Source organism: Ambystoma mexicanum, chromosome 10 (genome assembly GCF_040938575.1).
Source record: "Ambystoma mexicanum isolate Mex_15411 chromosome 10, UKY_AmexF1_1, whole genome shotgun sequence".
Lineage (NCBI taxonomy): Eukaryota > Metazoa > Chordata > Amphibia > Caudata > Ambystomatidae > Ambystoma > Ambystoma mexicanum.
Window position 1 is genome coordinate 31,459,976 of NC_090932.1, and position 22,454 is coordinate 31,482,429.

Sequence of the window (22,454 nt, forward strand, 5' to 3'; positions counted from 1 at the left end):
ATAACTGTGCACCATTCTCCGACTTCCTCATCTGTGCCTGAGAGAACCACCCTATTCTCCTTGATCACTACTGCTCTAAGAGAATCATAAAAATGGTACCTGGTGGCACTTCCTGTGGCACAACAGACCGAAACAAGAACTCTATTGGTAACCGTCATGTTGGATTTCTGATCCCAGAAACCCAAATCAACAAAACCATTACCACATAAAGGAATAAGGTTGTATGTACGGGCGCCAAATCTGATCTTGCTGTTGCTACAACATTCATGCAAACACGCTGCTTCTCTTACCGGATACAAACCTGGAGTTCAACATACTATACCTTCCTCCAAGAAACAATCAACATTGGTAACATGCTCATGAAGTCTCTTCCCAGAAGATTCGCCAGGGTATCTGTACAATAAAAGAAAGGAGCAGATACATTGTGAGTACTCTGAGAAGGGTATTCTCACTCATACTGCCCTTGGATCCACTATGCAGGTGTCCACGTAAGGCCATCACTTTTGGATCCTGACCCTGGGGGTGGACAAGCAAGGGAAGTTCACTTGGGTGGAGGGTCCATGGGGATTTGGAGAGAGGTACCTTTATGCGAGACATGGTATCCCTTTATCCTCGTGACAACCAGATTAACCCTCCTCTGACCTTTATGGGTCTCTGTAAAGTAGTTTGCCTTTATTCCCCTCTTGGGGTACCCAACAGTACTGAGACAAGTAAGAAACAACTGAGAGTAATGAACCCTACATACTTTCCCCACTCTATTACTGAGATGAGGAAGAAGCAACTGCGAGTAATGAACACCACTTACTCTCACCACATTGATACTGGGACGAATGAAGATGTTTGAAGGTCAGGCATGACCTTTTAACCAGAGTCAGGCAGCATTGAATGAGGGAACACACCTGCAACCCATTGAAGAACCACAGGTGTATTAAAGGTGGAATGCGTAAGCATATGGGGGAAGCAGCAGCATCAGAAGGAGGAGAGACCTGAGAAACTTAGGCAGAGATCATTTGTATACCCAGAGCCATGCTGGAGAGCGAGCATGCCGAGTAACTGAAACGCTGAAAAAGATCCGAGGAGTCCTGCTGTTGGGACTGTGCAGGACACGGAACCCTTGCAAGGGAAGGCAGGGAGCAGGCTGGGCCATGGAGCAGAGGCAGAGCTGAGTATGGAGGCTGGCATGTGTTCAATGAAGTACCATGCAAATGGCTTTCCCGCTTGAAGAGAAGCTGCCAAGAGGAGCTGCCGGGTCCTGGTAAGTGTTGGGGACACTAGAACCACCAGAGCACTCCAGAAGACTGTGAATACAGTAACAGTCCACGAAAGTAAGAATCTCTAACATTTATTGAATACCAAACTGAATGAAACAAGCAGAACTACATTTCTTGTGCACTGAATTGCATGAAACAGCACAACTGCTAACCTTGAATACCAAATCGAATGCAAATATCAAAAATACTAATATTGAATCATGAACTGAAAGAAAGCAGGGAACTAAGTCGGTTGAAGGACTCTGACTCCAGATTTGAAGTCTGAGAAACTGCTTGTTGTGGAGCTGCATTTGAGAAACCACTTGTTTATTGAAGTTGTGGAGCTGCAGTTTATTTGAATATTGAAATACTGAAAGAGAACTTGAGACTCTTGGTTGTGTGACCTGTAATGGGTGGATTGTGCGATCCAACAACTGCGCCCAGACCCGAGAACCCCTTCATGCTAACAAGGAAGCTCGCCCTTGTGTCAAAAGTAAAATTATCATTGGTGTGTATAAGACTTGGGGAAGGGAACCCTGAGCTGGAAAGAGTTGTTGAAAGCCAGTGTAAAGACACAACTTCAAGATACTTATTTTTGTGACATCTTTGATGTTGAACTTGCATAACGGAACCCGGAGATGTGCTGCCGTGGAACAGCATTGAACTTGCTGAAGGGAGCCCTGAGATGTGCTGCCCTGGAACTTCATAGAACTTGCGGAAGGGGATCCTGACATTTACAAAGGTGTGGAACTTTATTACTCCAAGTTAAAAAAAAGGTAATTTGAACATTGTGGTGAACTTTTTGACATTTGCAGAAAAAAAGCTGAAGATTAAGCCTGAGCTGGAAATAGCTCAGAACTTTACTTTTGGAACACTGGTTAATTTATGGTTGACATCCCCACACATTGTTTTGTCTTAGTTGTTAGGGCAAGTATAGGTTTTGGACACAGACAGACTTTTCCGTTGAACTCACTCAAAAATGCTATCCTTTCTTTCTTTAGGGAAATCCTACCTTAGCAAAGGGCTAGTTAGGCCTTGCAAAATCCTGATATTTTCTTTAATAAAAGCCTATTGTTGCTCCTTGAATCTGTTGTCTGTGTCTCCTTCCATGATGCCAGTCCCACAGTACCTACCTTGATATGTAGATCTTCAGTATAAGGAACCAACAGAATAGCCCCAGAGAATCCATGTGTGTCCATCTTTTTGCCTGACATGGGGAACTCACCTTCCTTAATGCAAGATTTTGTAGCCCCTGTGTCGACCATAAATGAGAATGTTCGGCCATCTACCTGTACACCTATTGGGGGCTCCTCTTCCGGATCTGTGGTAATGAATAGGACTGGACATCTCAGAGACCACTATGGGTTGTCCTACTCATGGTACATTTTTAACACAAGGGAGCGAAAAAGGACTCCCTCCAAAAACACTGAATTCAGTATAATGAGTAACTGTACCTTGGTGGAAAAGGATCTTTGCCCCATGTCTGTACCAGTGTTTGTGCTGGTAGGTGGGATTCACACATATCAAAAACTCAGGAGATGCAATCAAACAAAAATAATAAACAATTATTTTAATTAGTTAGCCCTCAATTGGATTCTTTGGGGTCCTCGTAGCTGCCTGTACCCAGTAGTGTGTTCATGTATCGTACACACAAGGGCGGTATGCTGTAAAGAAAAGGTTGCCCATTCACTGAGGTTTTCTTGGGTTGGTGCAAGAAAAATTAAAGTGAAATTTAAAAACTCATGTTGAAATTGTTACCACATGTGCATACTGTTATGACAAGTGGAAGTTGACAATTTTATTTTTTCCTATGTCATATAGTATAGGAGATTACAAAGAGTCCCTTTTGAAGTGGTTTACGTTACATTTTACCACTGAAACCAGTAGGCCTTCCCTCGGCCTAGGAATCACCCACAAATTTGACAAAAGGCAGAGGATTTACCCTTTGATGACAAACTTTAAAAGGGACTCTTTGTAATCTCCTTGATACTTCATATGTTGCTAGACGCAGAGAACAAATAGAAACTCTGTAGGGGTTTCCAAATAATCAGAGTACAGCTCGGTCATTTGCTAACAGCACTCCTGATCATAGACAGGAAGTTCCACCAGCACTTTTTTAGTCACTATACTATATGACATAGGAAAAAATAAAATGGCTGGGTCGGTATTGCATCTGCTGAGCTCCACGTTAAAATACTGTGACCTGTCTGAACAATCTCGTGACACATGTCCCAACCTCTCGCACAACCAACTCCGAATCCCATAGAACTCTCCATAGCTGTTTCCCATTGGTCCACTAAACCAGGTCTCCATTCCTCTGAAGCCGCCAAATGACCCACTTTCTCATGGAAATCCTCCCCTACCCCTCGGAAACCCTCCCATTTGTTTTGGACTGAGGCATAACCGTCCATCCAACCCTATGTTATACCATATTAACCCTGTCCCTGTTGTGCCAATTGCTCCTGCTGTCCTTGCATGAATTTGGTCATTACTGCCCCTGCCAAGCAAATCTTCAACAAAAATATTTCTGAACAAGATTGGACTCTGCTTTTTGTGCCTGCTTTATTCTCTCTGTGTGCTTTTCTTGACTCCTTTTATAGAAATGCACAATATGTGCTTGAATTTCTTGCCAACTCTTGGCCTCCATCCCTACCACTTTATCTAGATCATGTTGAACATCCTTGGGAAGTCCCTTCTTTAGCAAGGGCTAAGGAATCACCACATTCTTGTCCCACGCTTCTCCCGTCTCTGTCATGCACATCTCCTGAATTAACTGGATGTGTGCAGCAGAATCATTATCCAATTTCATCTTTTTGTCTGGAAAGGAATTTATATCAGGCGAAACGGAATACATAATTCGCAAGGACCCCCCCATACCTGTGCCCTACAATTATTTAAAGCTGCTCCATCATGAGCATTTGTATCCAACTGAACTTCCGGATACCCCGATCTCCTCCAAAGCTCATCTGACTGCCCCCCAATAGGGCCATGAATATTTTATTTATTTTGTATTTACTTGGTTTTTATATAGCGCTTTACACCAAAGCGCTGTACATATGAAAAAAAAACATACATTTAACATTGAAAGAAAAAAATTGAAACACAGTGGAATTCTGTAGTTACATTAAACTTCCTTAACCAGTAGAAAGAAGATAAGATCTCAAAGAGAACCATAAAGAAGAATAGAAAGAGATGGAATGAGGGGAGAGTGGTAAAGCATTCCAGTGTAAAGGCGCAAGAAGAGAGAAAGAACGAAAATGAGATTGAGCACAATTAGGATGAGGGACAATAAGAAGAAAATGGGAAGAAGAGAGGAGTGAGCGAGAAGGAGTATACAATGAGATACAAGAGGAGCAATAAGGAGGTGCAAGGCCATGGAGAGATTTAAAAACTAGACACAAAATATTTAATTTTAAACAATGATGAAAAGAGAGCCATCCGAGGCCAACCAAAGAGGATTAAATGGAGTCACAATGAGCAAGGAGACCTAGAACCTGAATGGCAGCATTGAATAAAGATTTCAGAGGAGCAAGATGAGATAAAGGAAGTCCAAAGAGGGTAGAACAATAGAAAAGCCATGAGAAGATTAAGGCAGACACATAGAGTTGAGTGGCCTTAAAAGTCATGAAAGGACAGGATTTCTCAATATTGTGCAAGTGGAATCGACAGGAACAGGAAGATAGAGAGATGTGATGACTAAAGGAGGGATCTGAGCCTAAAAAATACCCAGATTACGAGCCACAGAAGAATTAGGTAATTGTTCTGGGGGAAATGACATGAATGTGGGAAAGAGGAGGTAAAATGGTGGTGGAGGATAAGAAGATAATCTCAGTTTTAGCAGCATTGAGTACCAAGGAGAGGTCCGTCATCCAAGATTGAATAGCAAGGAGACAGGCACTAAGCTTAAGGTGGATATTATCAGTGAAGTGCAGAAAGAATTGAGTGTCATTAGCGTAAAAATGGTGGGATAGTCCAAAAGAAGAAATAACACCAGCAAGTGAGGCAGTATAGAGGGGAAAGGGGAAGGGACCAAGGACAGAGCCTTGAGGAACACCATAGGTAAGCGGAATGTTTTGGAGGAAACCCCAGCGTAAGAGACTGAGAATGTCCTCTGGGACAGGTATGACTCAAACCAATATAAAATAGAGCCTGAAAAACCAAAGGAAGAGAGCAGACAATAGGAGTGTGTGGTAAACAGTGTTGAAAGCTGCAGAAAAATCAAAAAGAATTAGAAGAGACAAGTGTTTAGAGTGACATGCAGAGTGAAGGGAGTCCAGAACAGAAAGGAGGGCAGTCTCTGTGGAATAGCCAGGATGGAACACAGACTGGAAAGAAGGAAAAATTGAATTACGAAAGAAAAAAGTGGAGACCTGAGAATAAACAATGCGTTCAAGAATTTTAGAGTGATACGGTAAGAGCGAAATAGGATGAAAGGTAGAAGCAGAGGATACATCACTAGAAGGTTTCTTCAGAATCGGAATGATAAACTCTTCATGTCCCCTATGGCTAATTGGACACAGGCAGTATGTTTCTTTAATTCATAAATCCACTTCCCCACCCCTGCAGTGAGCGAAGGGAGTGTCTTCATGAAGTTATTCTGGTCCATGTGGGACCACAGGATATAATATGCCTTTCCCAGAAACATCTGGAGCAACAGAAACTGACCTGCACCTGCTTTTACTGGGGCTACCCCCGTCTCTCCCCTGCTACTTACTACAGCAATGCGAGTATTCTGGTGCATCCTAAGACCCCGTGTTATACTCTCTGTCGCTGCTACTGTAGCAGGAGGTAGGGCGGCTACAGCCGGCTCTCCCTGTTCTACATCTGATTCCCATTCTTTCTCATCTACTGCTCCTGTTCCCACATCCTATTATACTTTTACAGGCACAGAAGCATACTCAGCACTACCACAGGGTGCCGTCTCCCATTCTCCCCACTCATGCCCTGTATCTGTGGCACTATCACTCTTCTCCATGTCCATCTTCACCACTTTGATAACTGATGTATCCAACCTAACATGAAGCTGCGCATGCCTCCACCTTCCATCTTCTACATCCCTTACCTGTCTATTCCATTCTTCCCGATCATCATTTCTCTGCTGCCGTAACCACGCTACCTCTATCTCCACTAGCCTTAGTGCTTCTCTAATGTTTTTCTGCTCTCATGTCTCTACCACTCTTTGCAGCATATCCTCTATCCTACTAGGAAAAGGCCTACCTTCCTCCTTCTCCCTCATCCTCAATCAGTCATCTGTTCTTCTGACTGCCAGCCTCGCTCTTTCTCTTTCTTCCACTATTCATCTATCTGCTAAGTTAGCAGTCGGGGGGTTATTCCCCTTCCGCTCTCCATTTGCAGTCTTTCTGTAGCCATAACCATTGAAGGAGTTACTCTTCCACTTTCACCAACGTCCCACTTGATAGGCATCCCAACTGATGGAGGCACCACCTGTGTCCATCTCGCAACCACTGGAGTGACCGCAGGGGAAAATGGAGGTCCAAACTCAGGATCTGTGTACCCCTCTGCAGGTAATAAAGGATGGCACCCATATGGGGGTGGTGCAGAAGAAATGTCCACACCATGCTTTCTCAGTCCTTCTTCTGCAGTTTTAACACTATGGGTCCTTCTGTCTTTTTCAGACATCCTCCAGAGCTCTAAGATGTTCAACCGCTTATCTAATTTCAAACCCTTGTGCCATGTAATCAGAAAAGTTTGCAGGTTCTCCAAAATCCCTTTATCATAGGTTCCCTCAATAGGCCAAGATTTGAGCATTTTCCCTTAGTTTGCCCTGCCATTCCCGATGATATTTTAAATTTTTGCCATTTAGCCAGGAAGTACTTGACACAAATTATCCAACTGAGTCTCCATTCTCCAACCCAATTAACCCAAAGCAATTTCACAAAAAATAACACCAAAGCCGAACCTGCAGCACAACATTTTTTCCCCAAAGTACCCCCTTCTCCCACTTCCGAGTTTCTTAGTTGTTACCCACAATCACTCACCAAACTCGTTTTCATTGAAATCACTTTACTCAGCTACTTGCTTTAATTCTACTTCTCACTCTTACACAAAAGGTTTCTTATCAAAAAACACTAGCCGGACAATATTTTTGAGTGTCTCCTTAACACTAGCATAGAAGGAGTGCAATGCCTTTCACTATAGCAACGCTGCTTTCACTCTCTTTATCACTAGTACGGCATTCTCTACTACAAAACCATCTATTCCTGACTAAAGGAAGCTTCCCTTTCAATGCCTCGACTAACCAAGAAAAGCGAGGCCAGGGCTATGCCCACACAGTCAAAACAGTATGAAAGAAGCCAAGGGTATACTTCTGGAAGGTTTGTAGGGGTGGACTTACCATAAGGTGTCCCCTCACTCCTAGGTGAGGGCTCTCGCCAACCAGACAAGCAAAATGAAGCTTATCAGGACAAACCTCACAATGGCAGTGCTGCGTGGGATACCACCTTACACCTCTGAAATAACAACCTTGTAAAAATATATACAAGGAACTTACAATGTAAAACAGTTCACTCACTCCTTCAAAGCACTCACCCATTCAATTCCTGTAACCTTGAGTAACTTCACACATGCACACCAAATCTGCTCTTACTTAACCCGTTAAATCAATGAAACAAACCTCTTTTTCCCCTATTTCCCCTCTTGCTTTACCTCTCAAAGGTGCACTCAAGTGAACCCGAAGTGCTCTGATGTGGTGCTCCGTCAAGTCGTCCTGCAAAGCTGGCCCATGGTACCACGCATCCGGGGAACAGATGGGTCTTTAACCAATATGGCACCCACAAACCTCCCTTTTTCACCATGCACGGGAGACAGGTCCCTGCAGTGAGGTGCCACAGCTGAGATATGAAGACAGAAGACCCTTCAACATCTCTGAAAATCTGGGGCCCCTTTCTGGACATCAAATTTGTAGGGGCGGGCCCCTAATCCCCTTTATCCAAAGCAGGCCCACCATCTGATGAACGAGTGCACGTTTTGTCCATGAAGCAAGTTTATTGTAAAATCATCTGGGGAGCAGATAAATGACTATATATAGCCAAAGTTCTCACTGAACCACATAAGTTGGCACAACATATAAATGTTTGCAACAGTTAAAACACACCCATATATTTTATTACAACACTGCCCATATGTGATTGGACAAACCCTCTTAAAAAAAATCCCATCTTTCTCCAATTCCTACATTCTCATTGGTAGGCGCTATCTTAACTACCATCTTCAGCTCATGTATAAAACACACCTACTTTTACGATTTGTCTGTGGTAAGTCATGACATCATCAGACATTTAAACCTTTCTGTGCAAACATTATTCATTACTAGTAATAACTGGCATGAGCACTTTAAACTTAAACCTAATTGCACATGGTCTGCATAGATATTTCAAGCGATATGAAGAAAGCTGAGTAAAGAGATTCTCTTTGAACGAGCGATAACTATCTCATACACCCCAACATTACTGGCATTCTGGAACATTCTAATCTAAATAAATGCCATTTCATTATGCACAACACAACTGACAATGCGATTGAAACTCTTTCACCCCACGTTTGTTGCTGGTCAAAACAAATATCTGAAACCCTCTGCAAAAGCCCCATGCATTTAAGAGATTACATCTGCTTTCTGCAATACTATCAGGCCATATCAACCATGGCCGGCTCTTCTAGCTGAGCTGATCATTGCTAAGGTTGTAGCTACTTATTTACCCATCCTCTGGCTTCTGAAACTTTGCAGAACCAGTTTCTCAAAGTCAAACCCTGACTGATGTGTTTTAATCTATTTATAAAACAAGCCACCTACATGTAGATTCATAAATGCCCTGACTATGTATATCAGTGTGCATGCATGTTTAATACATATTTTCTCTCCTTAACAGTGGTTTCTTCACGACAGGCCCCCTTTCTCACATGCACATTATGAAACCTCCTCATTGCCTGCTTTTGGGCAGTCCATAGCACATTATGGGCCTCATCACGACTTTGGCGGTAACCCTTAAATCCGGCGGTAGCGCTATTACCGCCAGATTTAAGGGTCAGTCAAATCAGGACTTCGGCGGATTTCGCCCCAGCTCTGAGCTGGGAGGAAATCCGCCGAAAATTCGCTCTATTACCGCTGGCGGGAAATCCACCGGCGGTAAGAGCGCAAATTTTCCCCATTGAGCCCAATGGTGAATGGGGCATTCCCGAATGGGCTCAATGTGGAATGGGGATTTACTTTACCGCCAAACTCGTGATCCCACGCTATTAGCGGCGGGGAGTTCGGCAGTAGGGCTAATACCCCCGGCGGTAATACCGTTGGCGTTACCGCCCAAGTCGTGATGAGGCCCTATGTCTGAATCACCTTTATATTTCATTTTGTGGTTTCAGCATTTCTTTCTACGTGCTTGCAATCTAATATGTATCAACTTTAACCAAAAAGTAATACTAAAGTAACATATCACATTCATAATTAACTACACTGGATACATGAATATTTTAGGATATATGAAATTGCTGCACCCCCAGTTACAAATAGGGTGTGCGCAACATAAACCCCTCTTGATTGTGATGATCTTTTGTGACCACCCAAACACAATTTAGTTCCTGCTTGTAGCCAAGAAGAGCCTGGTTAGCTCGACCCAAAAGCAGCTACCAGGAACTATGTTTGGCTCACCAGGCCAACTAATGCCAAACAAACACACCAATATGAATTTAACTCTGTTTATTTTAAACAAATTATTAATAAACATTATGACACATTTATGCTACATTTAAATCATGGTGGGTCCAAAATAAGTGGCACAATTATGTTTACATCTTTGCATTGCCCTCCTCAAAGGCTTCCCGTCATACCAGCTCGTGCCATTGAGAAGTGTCCTACACACAGCCGCATGGCTCGTCAAGGGTCTATGCAGATAGAACAACATCACCCCAGCCCTCATTGGCTCCACACTGCACGCACAAATCACATTCAAGTCTTGCTGCATCAATTATAAGGATGTCGCCCCCAAGTCACCCAGCTACTTTGCAGAGAAACTCAACATCTCTCGCGGACAGCACATCGCCAGAAGCTAGGACATGTGCAGAGTTGAAATCCGCTGCTACAAACAGGAAAGGACCAGAAAACAAGTCTTCTCTAATTATGGCCCAAGACTGTGAGACCTCCTCCCCATCAGCATAAGACTTGCCACCATGCTCCTACAATTCAGAAAATAACTCAAGAACCACCTCTTCAAGGAGTCAACAACTGGGCAATCTTGATGTCTCCCTCGCCACCTGAATCGATAGACACCATCCACCCCTCTCCTCCCCGCTACCCTGTACAGCTGTAACCACTCGTCTGTGACCCTCTGTATCCTACACCCCACTGGATACTGTTCTGTTGTTACCTCTGAAAAGTGCTCTGTTGTTTATCTGTATTGTTGAATACCTCTATAAAGTGTTCTATTGCTTTTCGAAGCTAGACCAGCATTCAATAAATATAATAATAATAATAATAATAATAATAATAATAATAATAATAATAAATAATAATAATAATAGCAGAATTTAAATATGCAGAACTGTAGTATAATTTAGCGTGTTTTGGAGTGCAGCGCCACTGCATGGGATCACAGTATTGCTGTAATGTGGTATGGCAAGCCATGTGTTGCCAGGGTAACCTATGGACAGGTATATGAAGACAGGATATTTATGTTAAAGCACACCATTTTTCTCAATACTTAGTTTAAAAGCACACCATTTATTTTCTCACCTGAAATGCCTCAATTACATGAGAAACATTAGATACTTAATTAATTAACTTGATTAACAAAATACTAACATGATTTTAACTCCTTAACATTATAATGTGTTCTCCATGTGCAAAATGAGGCAGGCTGAGATTCATTTTAAACGTGTGTTCAGATTTCTTTTTCCTCTCTCAGAGACTGGGGTTTCCTAGTCATTTGGCACCGGCTTGAGAACTGCATGTTCTCGCTGGGTGCTTTAAAGAAAGAAAAAAAAAGAGCCCTGGGTCTCTGCTCAAAGACGACAAGCCAGGAGACTTTGCGTGCTGAAAAGCTACAAATAGCTGGTAAATATACAAATGGAGTGAGATTGCTGTGACTGCCAGATGAATGATCTACTATTAGACAGGCAGTGTAGTGATAGGGAATTCTCTTGTGTTTAAATGCCACTTTATAATGTTGGCATCTAAATGACTGTTCTTTTTATTGTTGCAAAAGTTAATGAAATACCTTGTATTTTTGCACTTGTTTCGCTTCTGTTTATTCTAGAAAAGATTGCCTCGCAAAGCTGGTAATGTATTATTTTGAAATGAAACTGTTATAAATCACAGCCTGTGGAAAGGTTTTCTTTTTTTTGCTTCTGTCTTTCTCTGGTGCATTTAGCCCATATCACATAATAAAAGGGAAGGTTATTAGGTGATATATGTGCCAAACTTCCTATGCAGATGAGATAATGTTATGAGCATTTATAAATAGCTGTGTGCGTGATTCCACTCAGGGTATGTATGTGTGTGTGGCTTCTGAGTGGAATATAATGCAATAGTCTGCTGAGCGTGTATGAATCAGCAGAGAGGGGCCTCTGGAAACATAGTCTCACTAATGTAAATAAATTAGTGATAGTACCACATGTTATTGTGAATACTCCATGGAAACATAGTCTCACTAATGTAAATAAATAAGTGATAATACCACATGTTATTCTGAATACTCCATGGAAACATAGTCTCACCAATGTAAATAAATTAGTGATAACAGCCATAGGCGGCACTCTATGTGAAAATTGTGGTATCCATAAAATGTAGGCCCAAGGTCTCTCTAGTGATCACACGAACAGACCAACCAAGAAGAAGGGGGTTTTGTATATTGGGGACCACAAGTAGAACAGAAAATCATGCTCATCACTATACCACAATGAAATGTATACCAACCAAATGTATCTGTGTACTGAAATAATGCGTAGCCACTATACCATTATAATACCAAACCCAATCTAAATGCCAGGAGTGATTATTGCTAAATTATTTTTTGTTTTTGGCGGTAAGAAAATACCGCTGGGCCCTAAATCTACACAAAATACCCTACAGAACACTATGTACTAGCTCATGGTTCTCCATTGGTGCAAGGTCTTACTTGTTCTGAGTAATGCTAACACCTCATTGTTATCTCACTCTTTGGAAGTGGTTCTCTCACACTAGAGCACCATCTCACTCATTTCACTCATTGTTGATGAGACTCATACATAGGAGCAGTCTCACTCATCGGCTGAGCCTCACAGGTACGTGAAAGCGCTGTCTCAACGGGTGGATTAATAAACATGGCAGTCATCTTCTTTGTGGAAACATGAACAATCTCTCTGGGGTCAAACACTCTTGTGTGGTTCATAGAACATTGATGTCTCTGCCTGCAGTGGTCCACAGGCAGCCAGGATGGTCCCCTGTAATACCCTGCATCTCATTACCCAGCGACATAGAAGCCAAGGCACACTTCGAAGCACTGCTTGGGCCTGCGTGCCGATTCATTAGTCACTCCTGCAGTATTGACAAAAGAAATGCTTTCAAATTACAGCAAAGTGCTGCCCTCGCTTCGGTCGGCTCCCAAGTGCAGAGTGCGGCACATACGTGGCAAACATGAGCCCTTTGATATAACAAGGCGGCATTCATATGTGAATGGATAGCTAATGAGTAAAGCGCTGTCAGGAGATGGAGTATCCAGGAGTCTCCAGGCTGCATATGCGAAAGAATGAACGCTAGCGAGAGACAAAGCGGGGGCAGTCGAGAAGCAGCAGCACTCCGGTGCTCCTCCCTACAGAGGAACATGATGTGACATAAAGACAGTAATGGTATTACCACACAGATAATGGACAAGAAGGACAGCGAAGAAACTGGCCACTGTAAATAGTTGTTTTATGTTGGCAATAAACCAGCTACCAGACCGTACAGTGTGTACATGTATTACTATATATACAACATAATTGGCGATGAGGACCATTAGCGAACTCCCCTCATTCAAGATGCAAGAAGCAATGCCACCCCCGGATTTCCTTCATCACTCAGGTAGGCCCACCATTCCGTGGCCGCAATGGGAGTCGCTGTTCAACACATGCCGTCAACAATTTGCAAGGTACGGACTATGCCTCAGCTAGGAAAGGACTGATGTTGTTGAACACTATGAGGATGGAAGGACAGAGAATATTTGCAGGCCTTAATCCCGAACCTGTTGAAAATGAGGATGATGAATTGTTTAAGGAAGCAATCAGATGCATCGTCCAGCGGTTCTCAAGCAAGGAGAACACGGTATTACACAGAAAAATATCTTACGGAAGGAAACAAGCATCATCTGAGTCTGTGGAGGATTATGTCACCAGGTTGGGAGAATCAGCCGCTCTGTACATTTGGTAACTACACAGAGAAGATGATTTGCAACATGCTCATCCTGCACACCAACTCGAGAGAGCTGCAGGATAAGTTCATTTTATAGAAGAATTTGGTGCTTGACAAGGCGGTTCAGATTGCCAGAGCTGTGGAAGAAACCGCAAGCAGATGGAAAGAAATGGCGGGACGTGCTTAAAATGCCGAGGTACAAGCCATCCTCTACTAGGGAATCACTGAGAGGTCAATGAGAGATGGGAGGGATGAAAAACGGGGTAAAGGAGAACCCTTGACGTGTCACAGGTGCATACGCACCCGCCACCTGGCGAATGATAAGTACCGTCCAGCCAGGAGCAAAGAATGCTTGAACTGCAGGAGGTTCGACCACATAGGGATTGCCTGGACATAGTGAGGGAAAACAGGCCAATGATCATGATGGTCAACAGTTCCACTGTGAGTAGGGAAAAGCTGCACTGCATAATTGAGGTGAATTGTGAAGAATGCAGAATGATGGGCGACTCAGGGTCAGATCTAACTATTATACCAATTTGCACCTACAATGACATGATGGGATAAAGCAAAGTTGAAGTCAAGACAACGAAACACAGACCCACTGTGTTTGGTGGTGCCTCTTTTCACCTGTTGGATCACATCAAGGTGACGGTTGAGTTCAAAGGAAGGAGGACAGACACGAGAGCATTCATCTTAGAGAAAGGCCCAGCTGTGTTAGCGTGGGGGGACCAGGCCAAATTGGACATCAAACTCTACCCTAGCATGGAAGAACGAATACAATCAGTGTGAGTAGGAGGAGCATCGTTATCGAGGAAGGATTTCCAAAGATTTCTTTCCAATGAACCTGGAAAAATTAAAAACTATGTACACAAGATCTAGCTAAAACAGAACATGGTATCCGCTAACCATAAGGTGACGCACGTTCCCGCCACAGCAAGACATACACTACAGCCACAGCTAGATAAAATGGCTTTCGAATGTCTGAGTCCAGTAGTACTGATTAAGAATTAGCTCTTAAATGACTTGAGGGTGTGCATTGATCCATGCAGTCGGAATCTTAATGTGATAATGGATAGGTACCCTTCCCAGTATCACTGAACGTATTCTCATAATCAAGGAGGCAATGTTCTTTTCCAAGTTGGACATGCAAGATGCATATCATCAGATCTGTTTACATGAAGGATCGAGGCCGTTGATAGCATTCATTACGTTTGGCACTTATCAGTTCACCCAGATGGATTCACTATTACGCAACATTGGCAACGTATCATACTTTCAAGATGATATCATGTTATATACTGAGGATGCTGAAACACATGACGTGTTGAGGAAAGTGCTTCACAAGTTGCAAGATGCAGCGATAAGGCTGAGGTATGGAAAATGTGTGATCAAGGCAAAAGAAGTAGTGTGCCTGGGGAACAAAATATCAAGGGAGGGAATCTGTCCCAAGAAAAATCAGATTCAGGCTATAGTGAAAGCCGCAGCAGTAAAAAAAAAGGAAGAACTGCTATCATTCCTAGGATTACCGGAGAACTTATGCCGCGGTTTTCAGAAGTGGCGGCACCTCTTAGATAGCTTTTAAAGAACGGAGCTGAATAAGTATGGCGGCAGAAACAGAAAAGTGCTTTTGATGAAGTAAAAGAAATGATAATGGGTGTCTTGTCTACGGCCATTTAACCCCTTGTGGGAGATGTAGACACCAGCGCCTATGGGTTGGGAGCCACCCTGACTCAGAGAAAGGGTGACACTGAACCTGTCGTAGCATTCACATGCAAGGAGCTGTCAGACACAGAGAAGAATTACTCCACAGTTGAAAAGGAAATGTTAGCATGTGGTTGGGTGGTTATATATTTCATGGTCTATGTGTGTGGGACCAAATTCAATCTCATCACTTACCAAAAGACGTTCATACACATGCTAGGCCTAGGTGGCACGAAAATGTCGACCCTCAGATTACCATGCATAGTAGAAAAATGTCATGAATACACGTATGAAATTGGATACATTGCAGGCTGGAAGAACGCACAAGCCAACTGCATGTCGTCATGGCTGCTGTAACAAAGAGAAATGACAATGACGTTTCTAAAAGACGAATGTGTGTTGGCGTCAATAGCTGATCTAAGCAGTAAGCTGTGCATGGAGATGAGCGAAATCCCCTCAAGAGAAGAGTCATCCAAAGATGCCACTGTAAAGAAAATAACTGAATGGGTCAGGAAGGGTTGGCCCAATGAGAAGACTGTGCCAGAAGGACTGAGACCATACTGGAAAATAGCTGAAGAAATATATGAATCTGTGGGACTATTGTTTGGAGGGGATCGGGTGATTCTGCTCATGGACATGGGGAGAATAATTCTGTGCCGAGACAATGCAGTGCACCTAGGAAACAACATGACACAAAGCCGTGTTAGGAATTCATACTGGTGGCCAGGCATGGATCACGAAATTCGAGTGATGATCGTGAGATGTCATGAATGCTTGAATAGCGACAAGAGACTTAAAGTGAGACAAGCACCATTAAATCCGACAGAAATACCAGATAGTGTGTGGCACACATTTCAATTGATTTCATTGGACTAATAGAAGCTATGTTGTCAGACCATCGGTATAGTGTAGTCATGGTAGATTATTTGTCTAAATGGGTGGAAGCTGAGTTTGTACCGGATATCACCACCACAACAGTTCTTTAAGTACATACAGTAATCTTCCAGCATAAGGGCCTTCCTAAGGATAAAGTAACAGAAATGACATCGAACTAGTGTCTCGCTACATGGTAATGTTTATGCAGATTAACAACATTAGGCAGATTAAAGCTTCTCTGTACCATCCCCTGGCAAATGGGCAGGTTGAAAGGACCAATAGATTCATCAAGGGAGCTCTTCAATTAGCTAGGGCTTTAGGCATGGTTCCTTTCAAGACTGGAAAGAAAATCATTGCTGCTTACCACCTCAACCCAAATGGGAACATAAATGTGTCACCATTTGACATGTTACGAAGAAGAAGAGTGGCATCCACACTTGTGCCTCCATGGATAACCAAAGTGAGGGAGGATGACATTTCGAACATTGACGATGTGGTGCGGAGATTAAGAAGAGAGTGACAGGTGAAAGGCAGCCCAGAAAACCGAAGTACAGGAGGGATACTTGGTCAACATTTGACTACCTCACAGAGACTCAAACACTGGTTCAAGATACAGTAAACCATTTTAGTGGTTCAAAAAGGCACTAATCATGTTTGCACTTAAAATGAAAAAGGTACAACTTAGAAAGAGTTGCCGTATTTGAGAAAAGATACAGTTAGTCAAGAGAATCTAGTGTGATGGAACTAACAGCACCGGAGGAAAATGGTGCAGCGTCAACTGAGAACCTTGGCGAGAACAATGTGGTGGAACTTACCACATGAGACTGAAGAAAACAGAGTCAGTGTCAGAGAAGGCAGAGTGTGGCAATGTGAATGGAACATCGCGAGGGCAAAAAGTAACAGCAAGGAAAGAACAAACACTGTGGTTAGTGCTTTAAGTGCGGAAATAAATCGAGGGGGGGCCTAAGTGATGGGTGTGGCCTACGTGATGGGCATGGCCTGAAGTGTCCACAGCATGGGACAATAAAAAATAAAAAGTTGTCTGGTTAGTACTGCCAGTGTCGAATAGCACTCACTGCGATTTTATTGTTTCTCAATTTATTTGTTTCATTCAACAAATTGCTTGACATGGCTTTATTTGTGAAGCAGTCTATTCAAAGAAACAAAACGAATCCAGCCTCTGAGAAATAACACAGCACGACGTGACAATGGCTTTTCATGGACAGGCTTGGGCTCGAATCCCCACCATGGGACTATTAAAATAAAGATTATTTTTGTCTTTATTTTCCGGTGGTGGGGATTCGAACCCAAGCCCTGCATTTACAAACCAGTGTCATAGCACTGTGCTAATCCACACCCTGCACAAATCGCCTCTCGTGCTACTAAGAGATGGCAGGAGGCCCCGCTGTTTTGGTAGAGAGTGCAGCGTGTTTTTTGTTAAGCACTGCACCTTTCTCCCTGCTGTTCCGGAGAATGGGGTAGAATTCAATGTTTTTCTTTTTGTGCTATGTGACTTTAAACTGAAAGGTCAGATAGCACAGCGAGTAGACATCTGTGCAGAGCCTGCAGAGGCAGATTCGAATCCAGGCAAGGCCAAACTCAGCCTTTCATCCTTTCGAGGTCCATAATTGAGCACCACGCACCATGGGTAAAAATAAGGATGCCTGTGGGGGCCACGGTTAAATGAGCACTTGCTTGCTAGATATAAGGCACACAGCGACACACAGCGAGCCAGCCTCACTCACTTCACACAGGAGCCGAACTACATTCAATGTAACCAGAGGCCAAGCGGCGAAACCACCCCCACGCCCTGTCAGCATCATTGTTTCGCCTGAGCGGAAATGACGTCACAGTGCCGGTCTTCTTCTTCTTCTTCTCAATTATCGGTGGCGTGGACGGACCCACGCAAGTGCTTCCCCATCCTATAGGATGATGTGCACCAGACCCACCAATCAATACTTAGCACACATAAACTCACAACTCCTCCCACCGCCCCGTCTGCCTCACAAAATCCAACATCACACTGCTCCTCCTCTTGCCTCTCACCCCGTCACCTCCCAGCAAAGCCCTCCCACTCAGCTCAGCCACACCCAGCGCAGAGAACCGAACCCTCATCAATTCTCTCTTCAACATGTCTCTCACACCTAAGCAAAAAATGTCCCACAGTCCGCTCTCATTGGAGCTGTGTCTGTGCCTGTAAAATGTGTGTGTACATTGCATAGGAATGCTGTTTCCGTGTGATGAACTGTTACGATTTAGTAACACGACATATTGGCAAAATCGATAATTCAGACACATCACACATGAGCCATTCTTTATGTCCCATAGCAGTCCAAAAGCAATTTACATATTTTGAAAGCCCGCAGTTTGCGAGTTGTTTCTAATCGTTTTATTGAGCAAAACATGGAATTGTTTTATAGCACTTGCACAAGCTGGCATCATTTCTTTGCAAAGTTCATCCCTCTATCTACTGGGATGGCATAGTGCTGTTTCGAGGGTGATGGTTTTATTTTCTTTCATTCAATGTACTGCTTTACATATTCTATTGGGTGAAACAAAATAAATATCACATCTACGGTACAGCACAATGCAATGGTACACTGGCTACTCACTGGCAGTGTGTGGGTTCCAATCCTGTGCACAGAACAGAACAAAAGTGAATGTCTGGGTTGCCTTGGGTAGGGTGACCCCTGGCTTGATTGTGGTTTTGGGAGACTGCCGGGGCTCAGCCACAGCCCACTTAAAGTCCAGCCTGGGGTATCCAAAACGACAAACAGTGAAGGTTGCCACATCGAGAGCAACGCAGTCCAGTGAGGTATGAAGAATTTGTGATGAAGTGGGAACAAGCTGCTCAACAAAATGAGGTATGCCGTGATCCGCGAGACTTCAGAGTGCAAGCACATGGCAATGAATGTGTGCGAGCCATAACGTGGCATAAATACAATAATAGTATATGCACAGAGCTAAGGTGATACTAATGCTCTGATTACTTACTGGTAATTGTCATTACTCATAGTCCAACTCTTCCTCGTCACAGTACTTACATCATGAGGTCCATAAACATGACCTTCTTCTATTTCTTTGGTTCTGTATAACTCCTCCCCTTGACCCTCGTCATCCAGTTTAACATATCCAAGCCAGAGCATGGGCCCTTCCCCGCAGGGAGGGAGAGCAGGGTCGTCAGTACTGTAACGAGGAAGAGTAGTAGTAGGGGTAAAGAAGATTACCGATAAGTAATCAGAGCATTACCTCCACGTCCACTCTTCTTCGTCCCAGTATTACATCATGAGGCATACCATAGCAGCAACGGGGAGCGGTCACAATGAGACACAGAGACAGAAAGTGCAGAACCAAAAACTCACACCTTTAATCACTCCAAAATCACATCCCAACAGCCAAAACCCCAACCCCGAAGGAACCATCCCCAGAGTGGGAGACAATCACCCGATAGTGGTTGACAAAGGTGCTCTGATCTGCCCAGGTGGCCGGCCCTACAAATCTCCTGTATTGAAACCCCCTTAGCATCTGCCCAGGAGGCAGCCAAACCTCTGGTAGAGCGCCCCTGAATGTGGGCAGGCACAGGCAGGCCAGAAACCACAGAAGCCATAAATACAACAAAACAGAGCCACCAACTAATGGAAACCACAGAGGCCTTCCGTCCCGCACCAGCAGGGCCAAAAGTAACGAAAAGACTATCAGACTGCCGGAATGGGGCAGTCCGAGCCAAATACTCCAGACCCGCCCACCACACATCAATGGCATGCCAAGCCACCTCGTCCGGCCATCTGTGGATCCTGGAAAAACGCAGGAGGTACCAGATCCTGAGAGGTGTGAAACCAAGACAACACCTTAGGCAGGAACTTCGGATCACACCAGAAAAACCACAGAGTCCGGTAGAACCCTCAAGAAAAGGGGATGACACGACAGAAACCCAATCTCCCCCAGCCTATGGGCAGACGTGATAGCGATCAGGAAAGCAGTCTTTAGTGTAAGGTGCTTGGTGTCAATTTCTGACAGGGGCTCAAAGGGAGGTCCCTGAAGGAGCTTCAAGAGAAGAGGGAGATCCCACGGGGAAGGCCCTTATAAGTACAAGGACGGGGAAAAGAAAGACCCTGCAGAAACTTTCCCGTCCAGGTGGCCATCAGAGTCCCCCAAGAGGAATTTAATGAAGGCCCATTGGGAGCAAAGCATGGAGATCGCTATACCCTTGTCAAAACTCTCCTGGAGGAATTATAGGATAGCGGGCAGACCGGAACTCAGGGGGGGAACCCAGACCACCCACACCAATCCCAAAAGTGACCCCAGTGTCTGCCATACGTCTTCAGAGTAGAAGGTCTACACAGGGCTTTAAGTGGGCCGGGGCCTGCCGGGGCTGGGCCCCGGCAGGCTCCGAAATTTCGTTTTGAGGCGGGGCCCTGGCGGGGCCCACTAATCTCCCCTTGCAGCCCCAGCCACTGCACGAAAAGGCTTTTTTTCTACAGCCTGAAGCTCTCGCTCGTGTGCGAGAGCTTCAGGCTTCAGAAAAAAATGCCTTTCAGCCATAATGGTGGCGCCGCACCTGCGAGGCATCCCTTTAATCAAGGGATGCCTGTGGGCCGGCGCCACCATTATAGAGAAAACGTGAGGCCGCTGGAAGCAGAGGCCTTGCTTTCTAAATACTGAAGCTACCGCGGATTCGCGGGAGTTTCAGTATTTAGGAAAAAGGCCTCTGCTTCCAGCGGCCTCACCCTTTCAACCTTAATGGTGACGCTGCCCCTCCCCAGCTGGCGAAGGGCAGCGCCACCATTAAGGCTGAATAGGCGAGGCGCTGTCCCCTGCCAGGCAAGCCTATAGAAAACAAATGCAGAGATCAGCACCCTCTCCCCCATGGGGAGAGGGTGCTGATCTCTACAAAAGGCTGCCTGGCAGGGGTGCCAGTAGCCCATTGAGCCAAGGCTTGTCAAGGGGGCGTGGCCTCACGGGCCAGCAGGACCCCCGCTGTTAGGCCACGCCCCCTCGATGAGCCCCGGCTCGATTTGTAGTGCCACTTAAGGCACTGGGTCTACAAGCATTAATGATAGACTCAATTACAGAACCCGAAAAACCCTGGGAGATCAACCGAGACTGTGCAATAGCCAAACAGCCCCAATTGCGTGCCCCCAAACCCCATACCCGCCTGCAGGGGACAAGACCTCCTTGGAATCAACCAAGGTTCCCGGGGCCGAAGCTCCAACCGAGAGGGGAACCAGCTCCGGCAGGGCCAGAATGAAGCAACCAACAGCACAGTTGACCCGCTCTCCCTGATGTGCTGAACCACCTGGGGAAGAAAGGGGAGGAGAGGGAATGCATAAAGGAGACCCCAAGGCCACTCGACAGTGAGGGCATCCACCCCCAAACTCCGTCAGCCAGGAACCAGGAGCAGAAGAGAGGAACCTTCGCAGAGGCCGGAGAGGCAAAGAGATCCAGAACTGGGAGCCTGAACCTGACACAGATCTCTGCAAACACCCTGTCCGACAGAACCAGTACCGGAGAGGAGGGGAACCGGCAGATGAGCAGATCCGCCTGAATATTGTCCACCCCCCTGACATGAGAAACCACCATGGACAGCTGGTATGACTCCGCCCAGGAACCTATCTGAGCTGCCAGATCATTGAAGGAGAACCCGGACCCCCCCTTGCGGTTGAGTTATGCCAATGCTGTGGTATTGTCCATCTGGACCAACACTGCCAGGCCTTCCCGAAACACCCTGAAGTACAACAGGGCCCGGAGAATGGCAGACAACTCTCTCCAATTGGATGAAAGACGAACCTCCTCCAGAGCCCACAACCCCTGGGCCGATAGGATGCCCAACGTGGCCCCCCAACCCCTTCAGCTAGTGTCTGTAGTAAGAGTGGTGAATGGTGGATGGACGAGGGACACCCTTGCCTGGAGATTCAGAACCCACAACCACCACAGTAAAGCGGCCCTCAGAGCAGGAGACACCGGAGTCAAGGCCTTGTATGCCTGAGAAGCCGGGAGCCGATGGGCGAGTAAATAAGACACCAGAGGACGCAGATGAAGACGAGCCCAAGGAACTAGGAAGACACAAGAAGCCATGTGCCCCTGAAGCATGAGCAACAGGCGAGCCGTGACACACCGCCGCCTGAGAACGCTGCCCAGAACAGACAGCAGGCGCTGGACCCTCTCGCGGGACAGAAAAACCCTCCCCCATCCTGGAGCAAATCTGTGCCCCCATGAAAACCAGATCATGAGAGGACTCCATATGAGATTTC